The sequence below is a fragment of the Gorilla gorilla genome, chromosome 16 (assembly GCF_029281585.2).
Source record: "Gorilla gorilla gorilla isolate KB3781 chromosome 16, NHGRI_mGorGor1-v2.1_pri, whole genome shotgun sequence".
NCBI lineage: Eukaryota > Metazoa > Chordata > Mammalia > Primates > Hominidae > Gorilla > Gorilla gorilla.
The window spans coordinates 93,733,760-93,741,406 of NC_073240.2; positions in this window are offsets into that span (position 1 = coordinate 93,733,760).

Below are 7,647 nucleotides of genomic sequence, written 5' to 3' on the forward strand. Positions count from 1 at the left end.
CTGTTTAATGTAGGACAATAGAAGATTAGAAGATCTTTGCAATGACTAAAATCAACAAGGAAATAATATCTAGACTATACAATTACTGCAAATCATGAAGAAAAACAGAAACCCAAAAGTGAGCAAAAATATTTTAAAACATTTTACAAGAGAAAAAACTATTAAGTATATGAAGAGATGCTCAAACTCATTAGGAATCAAAATCAAATTAAAATAACAGTGAGGTATCCCTTTACACCTATTAGATTGGCAAAAAAATAGGAATGCCGCTAGGGTCAAGTGTTGGAGAAGTGGAGACACAGAAACCCCATATATTGCTGGTGAGAACTGTTCAGAAGTACCTTTGGGATTACTTCATCAAATTAGGAATATGTATTCCTCATGAGCCTACAATTCCATTCCCAGGGATAGATCCCAAGTATGCTCTTATGAAGGTCTGTAAGGAATATACACGGAGATGTTTATTGTAGTTCTACTTGTGTGTCAAAGAGGTTTTCTGAGTGATCATTACTGACAGAGTAATATAATTTATAACAGTACATAATTTTAACAACAAATATCAATATAGAGTATCTAAGAATAAATGTAATAAAAATTGTGTGACACCTATATTGAAAGTTATTAAAGAATAAATAGAGAGCCATACCGTATTAATGGATTGAGAGGATTAATGTCATATAATGGTCAGTTATCCCCAAACTAACCTTCAGAATAAATAAAATTCTAAATAAATTTCAAAGTTTTTATTTTAATAGACCTTGCTAAGCTGATTCCAGTATGTATATTTGGAAGAACAAAGGGCCAAAAATAACTAAGACATTAGAATGAATTTGAATAATTTATCTCAGCAGGTGCCAATGAAGTCAGTATGGTATTAGCACAAAATGAGCAAATGGACCAGTGAAATAGAATAGCCATCAATAAACTTTCTTACATACAAGAAATTGGTGTATTACAGACCTAACATTTCAGTAGCAAAGGAGGACTAATGAATAAGTGGTGCTAGAGTAATTGGTTATTTATACAGAAACAAACAACATTGGCCCATTATATAATGCAGAAAAATTAATTCCAGAGAGATTAAACACAAGTGTGAAGAACAAAATTTTAATTTAAGAACAAAATACAGAGAAAGAAATTTAAGACTTTGAGGATAAGGATTTATTTCTTATACAAGACCCAGAAAGCATAAACCACGTAGAAAAAGATGAATACTACTACTATATTAAAACTATTCAAAAGGCATCAAAATGAAAGTGAAAAGTAAAGACAGAAATATCATATATATGTAATCAGTAAGAAAAAGACAATCTAAGAAAAAGATAAGGAAAACCGATAAGCTCCTTATAAAAGAGGAAACCTGAATGCAATAAACATATGAAAAGATATTTGATCTCTTTAGGAAAAAGGGAAATTCAAAGTAAAATTACAGTGAGAAAGTCATGAAAGTCACCAGATTGGCATAAATTAGAAAGCCCACTATTTGTCAAGAGTGAGGAGGAACTAACTGAACACTTACACTGCACTGATCAGGGTGTGAATTGGTCAATCACTTTGGAAAACAACATGGCAGCAATTCCACTCCTAGGTATACACCTCTGTGCTGTTTCCTCCCAACTGGGTGTACTGCAATACACTTCTGACACTAACCACCCAGTCTGTGAAAACCCCACAGGCCAAGGGCAAAGTTCTCCACTGGACTATCCTCCATTCAGATGCCACATACACTTCTGATCAAGTGATTATAAATTGGGGAGTTCCCAGTGGCCCCCCTCGGGTTCAATAATTTGTGATAATAACTTACAGAACTCACTAAAAGCATTATACTTACAATTATAGTTTTATTTATAATAAAATAAATATGCATAGGGTGGGTCTCGGACCCTGACCCAAACTCAGAGATCTTATGCCCTCTCCTTGTGAGTCAGGGCACATCACCCTTCCAGCACACCAACCAGGAAACTCCACTGACCTTTGTCCTGAGTTTTTATTAAGGTTTCATTACACAGGCAAGTTTGATTGAATCATTGGCAAGGTGACTGAACTTGGTCTCTAGCCCCCTACCTCTCCCAAGAGCTCAGGCAGCTGAAAGTCCCAACCCTCTAATGCTTAATCTTTTTGACGACAAGCTCCATCCTGAAGCTCTGTAGGAATCCACTGTGAGTCACCCCATTATCATAACAAAGACACTCCTATCACTCAGGAATTTCCAAGGGTTTTTGAAGCTCTGTGCTGGTAACCGGGAACAAAGACCAGACAAATTCTTTACTATATAATAGCCCTAGAGAAACTCTGCATATGTACCTCAGGAGACATGTATAAGAGCACTACTTGTAATAAACAAAAAAGGAAACAGCCTACATGTTCTTGGGTGTATTGCAATAAATTCCTACAGTGTGATATTGTATATACAGTGGTGATAGTGGTGGTGGAGTTACTGATTGGAAAAGGAAGAGTAAGAGCCACGTACCCCTCCCGCCTTCCGTAGTGGTGGATCAGAAGACTCTCCCTTGAGATTAGAGGTGACTCCAAATGTAGGGAACTTGTGTGTTCACCTTGATTTAAGATTTTTTAATGCAGAAGTCTCACCTAAGTGCCTCCCTCACCAGTAAGTATGAGAGGGTTGACTACTCTGCCCTATCACATCAATAACCATTAGTTCCCTGAGGTCCAAGGGCCATAAAAAGCGACTCAGTTTCTCTTGATCACCCCAACAGGTCAACGATTATCTAAGGCACAAGAGTAAGCTAGCAGTGACACACATAACACTGGTGGAGGCCAAAAGTGGCCAATGAGGCACCTCTGAGAGGCATCGACAATAGGAACTCAACATGCAGCCAAAATGGCAAAGCAAATCTGCATGTGTCACCTAGCAGAGACCACTGCACAGGCACAGACACCATTCCCAGGTCCATTTAAATCAAGAAGGTTGGCACCTCCGCTCCTGAGACCAGCACCAGGACACGCAGTACTGAGCCAGCAGAGAAACTCCTTAAACAGACATGCAGCTCACCTGCACCCAGATGCAACCTGATGGAGAGAGTGTCAAGGTGAGAGATAACTAACTGACATTTCCTCCAAAAAGATAAAAGTTAATGTCAGACCTCTGAGCCCAAGCTAAGCCATTATATCGCCTGTGACCTGCACGTACACATCCAGATGGCCAGTTCCTGCCTTAACTGATGACATTCCACCACAAAAGTGAAAATGGCCTGTTCCTGCCTTAACTGATGACATTCCACCACAAAAGAAGTGAAAATGGCCTGTTCCTGCCTTAACTGATGACATTATCTTGTGAAATTCCTTCTCCTGGCTCATCCTGGCTCAAAAGCTCCCCTACTGAGCACCTTGTGACCCCCACTCCTGTCCGCCAGAGAACCCCCCTTTGACTATAATTTTCCTTCACCTACCCAAAACTTATAAAACAGCCCCACCCCTATCTCCCTTTGCTGACTCCCTTTTCAGACTCAGCGCACCTGCACCCAGGTGAAATAAACAGCCTTGTTGCTCACACAAAGCCTGTTTGGTAGTCTCTTCACACCGACACACATGAAATTTGGTGCTGACTCAGATTGGGGGACATCCCTTGGGAGATCAATCCCCTGTCCTCCTGCTCTTTGCTCCATGAAAAAGATCCACCTATGACCTCGGGTCCTCAGACCCACCAGCCCAAGGAACATCTCACCAATTTTAAATCGGGTGAGCGGCCTCTTCTTACTCTCTTCTCCAACCTCTCTCACTATCCCTCAACCACTTTCTCCTTTCAATCTTGGCACCACCCTTCAATCTCTCCCTTCTCTTAATTTCAACTCCTTTCATTTTCTGGTAGAGACAAAGGAGACACGTTTTATCCATGGACCCAAAACTCCGGCGCTGGTCACGGACTTGGGAAGGCAGCCTTCCCTTGGTGTTTAATCATTGCAGGGACGCCTCTCTGATTATTCACCCACGTTTCAGAGGTGTCTGACCACGCAGGGATGCCTGCCTTGGTCCTTCACCCTTAGCAGCAAGTACCGCTTTTCTGGGGGGCAAGAACCCCCCAACTCATTCTCTCCCTGTCTCTAACCCTTCTCCACTTTTCTGAGGGCAAGAACCCCCCAACCCCTTCTCCTTCACCCTTAGTGGCAAGTACTGCTTTTCTAGGGGGCAAGAACACCCCAACCCCTTCTCTCCATGTCTCTACCCCTTCTCTGCTTTTCTGGGGGCAAGAACCCCCGATCCCTTATTTCTGTACCCCAACCTCTTATCTCTGTGCCCCAATCCCTTGTTTCCATGCCCCAACCTCTTATCTCTGCACCCCATCCCTTATTTCCACACCCCAACCTCTTATCTCTGTACCCCAATCCCTTATTTCTGCACCCCGGCCTCTTATCTCTGTACTCCATCCCTTATTTCTGTGCTCCGACCTCTTATCTCTGTGCCCCAATCCCTTATTTCCATGCCCCGATCCTTTTCCCGCTTTTCTGGAAAGTAAGAACCCCCAAACCCCTTCCCTCTGTGTCTCTACTCTCTCTTTTCTCTGGGCTTGTCTCCTTCGCTATGGGCAACCTTCCACCCTCCATTCCCCCTTCTTCTCCCTTAGCCTGTGTTCTTAAAAACCTAAAACCTCTTCAACTCACACCTGACCTAAAACCTAAATGCCTTATTTTATTCTGCAATGCCACTTGACCCCAATACAAACCCGACAGTTGTTCCAAATAGCCAGAAAATGGCACTTTCAATTTTTCCATCCTACAAGATCTAAATAATTCTTGTCATAAAATGGGCAAATGGTCTGAGGTGCCTGACGTCCAGGCATTCTTTTACACATCGGTCCCCCCCAGTCTCTGTTCCCAATGCAACTCGTCCCAAATCTTCCTTCCCTCCCAACTGTCCCCTCAGTCCCAACCAACCCCAAGTGTTCCTGAGTCTTTCTAATCTTCCTTTTCTACAGACCCATCTGACCTCCCCCCTCCTTGCCAGGCCGAGCTAGGTCCCAATTCTTCCTCAGCCTCTGCTCCTCCACCCTATAATCCTTTTATCACCTCCCCTCCTCACACCCAGTCCTGCTTACAGTTTTGTTCCGTGACTGGCCCTCCCCCACCTGCCCAGCAATTTCCTCTTAAAAAGGTGGCTGGAGCTAAAGGCATAGTCAAGGTTAATGCTCCTTTTTCCTTATCCCAAATCAGATAGCGTTTAGGCTCTTTTTCATCAAATATAAAAACCCAGCCCAGTTCATGGCTCATTTGGCAGCAACCCTGAGACGCTTTACAGCCCTAGACCCTAAAAAGTCAAAAGGCCATCTTATTCTCAATATATATTTTATTACCCAATCCGCTCCCAACAGTAAATAAAACTCCAAAAATTAAATTCCGGCCCTCAAGCCCCACAACAGGACTTAATTAACCTCACCTTCAAGGTGTACAATAATAGAGTAGAGGCAGCCAAGTAGCAACATATTTCTGAGTTGCAATTCCTTGCCTCCACTGTGAGACAAACCCCGGCCACATCTCTGGCATACAAGAACTTCCAAACGCCTAAACCACAGTGGCCAGGTGTTCCTTCAGGCCCACCTCCCCCAGGAGCTTGCTACAAGTGCCAGAAATCTGGCCACCAGGTCAAGGAATGCCCACAACCTTGGATTCCTCCTAAGCTGTGTCCCACCTGTGCAGGACCCCACTGAAAATCGGACTGTTCAACTCACCTGGCAACCACTCCCAGAGCCGCTGGAACTCTGGCCCAAGGCTGTCTGACTGACTCCTTCCCAGATCTTCTCGGCTTTGCAGCTGAAGACTGACACTGCCAGATCTCCTCGGAAGCCTGCAGGACCATCACAGATGCTCTGGGTAACTCTCACAGTGCAAGGTAAGTCCGTCCCCTTCTTAATCAATATGGAGGCTACTCACTCCACATTACCTTCTTTTCAAGGGCCTGTTTCCCTTGCCTCCATAACTGTTGTGGGTATTGATGGCCAGGCTTCTAAACCTCTTAAAACTCCCCAACTCTGGTGCCAACTTAGACAATAGTCTTTTAAGCACTCCTTTTTAGTTATCCCCACCTGCCCAGCTCCCTTATTAGGCTGAGAGACTTTAATTAAATTATCTGCTTCCCTGACTATTCCTGGACTACAGCCACATCTCACTTCCACCCTTCTTCCCAATCCAAAGCCTCCTTTGTGTCCTCCTTTTGTATCCCCCTGCCTTAACCCACAAGTATAGGATACCTCTACTCCCTCCTTGGTGACCGAACATACACCCCTTACCATCTCATTAAAACCTAATCACCCTTACCCCGCTCAATGCCAATATCCCATCCCACAGCATGCTTTGAAAGAATTAAACCCTGTTATCACTCACCTGTTACAGCATGGCCTTTTAAAGCCTATAAACTCTCCTTACAATTCCCCCATTTTACCTGTCCTAGAACCAAACAAGCCTTACAGGTTAGTTCAGGATCTGCGCCTTATCAACCAAATTGTTTTGCCTATCCACCCGGTGGTGTCAAACCCATATACTCTCCTATCCTCAATACCTCCCTCCAGAATCCATTATTCTGTTCTAGATCTCAAACATGCTTTCTTTACTATTCCTTTGCACCCTTCATCCCAGCGTCTCTTCACTTTCACTTGGACTGACCCTGACACCCATCAGGCTCAGCAAATTACCTGGACTGCACTGCCACCAAGCTTCACAGACAGCCCCCACTACTTCAGTCAAGCCCAAATTTCTTTCTCATCTGTTACCTATCTCAGTGTAATTCTCATAAAAACACACGTGCTCTCCCTGCTGATCATGTCCAGCTGATCTCTCAAACCCCAACACCATCTACAAAACAACTCCTTTCCTTCCTAGGCATGGTTAGATACTTTTGACTTTAGATAACTGGTTTTGCCATCCTAACAAAACCGTTATATAAACTCACAAAAAGAAAGCTAGCTGACCCCATACATCGTAAATCCTTTCCCCAATCGTCTTTCTGTTCCTTGAAGACAGCTTTAGAGACCGCCCCCAACCTAGCTCTCCCTGACTCATCCCGACCCTTTTCATTACCCACAGCCGAAGTGCAGGGCTGTGCAGTCAGAATTCTTACACAAGGACCAGGATCGCGTCCTGTAGCCTTTTTGTCCAAACAACTTGACCTTACTGTTTTAGGCTAGCCATCACATCTCCGTGCAGTGGCTGCTGCCGCCCTAATACTTTAGAGGCCCTTAAAATCACAAACTATGCTCAACTCACTCTCTACAGTTCTCATAACTTCCAAAATCTATTTTCTTCCTCACACCTGACACATATACTTTCTGATCCCCCAGCTCCTTCAGCTGTACTCACTCTTTGTTAAGTCTCCCACAATTACCATTATTCCTGGCCGGGACTTCAATCCGGCCTCCCACATTATTCCTGATACCACACCTGACCCCTATGACTGTATCTCTCTGATCCACCTGACATTCATCCCATTTCCCCATATTTCCTTCTTTCCTGTTCCTCACGCTGATCACACTTGGTTTATTGATGGCAGTTCCACCAGGCCTAATGGCCACACACCAGCAAAGGCAGGCTATGCTATAGTACAAGCCACTAGCCCACCTCTTAGAACCTCTCATTTCCTTTCCATTGTGGAAATCTATCCTCAAGGAAATAACTTCCCAGTGTTCCATCTGCTATTCTA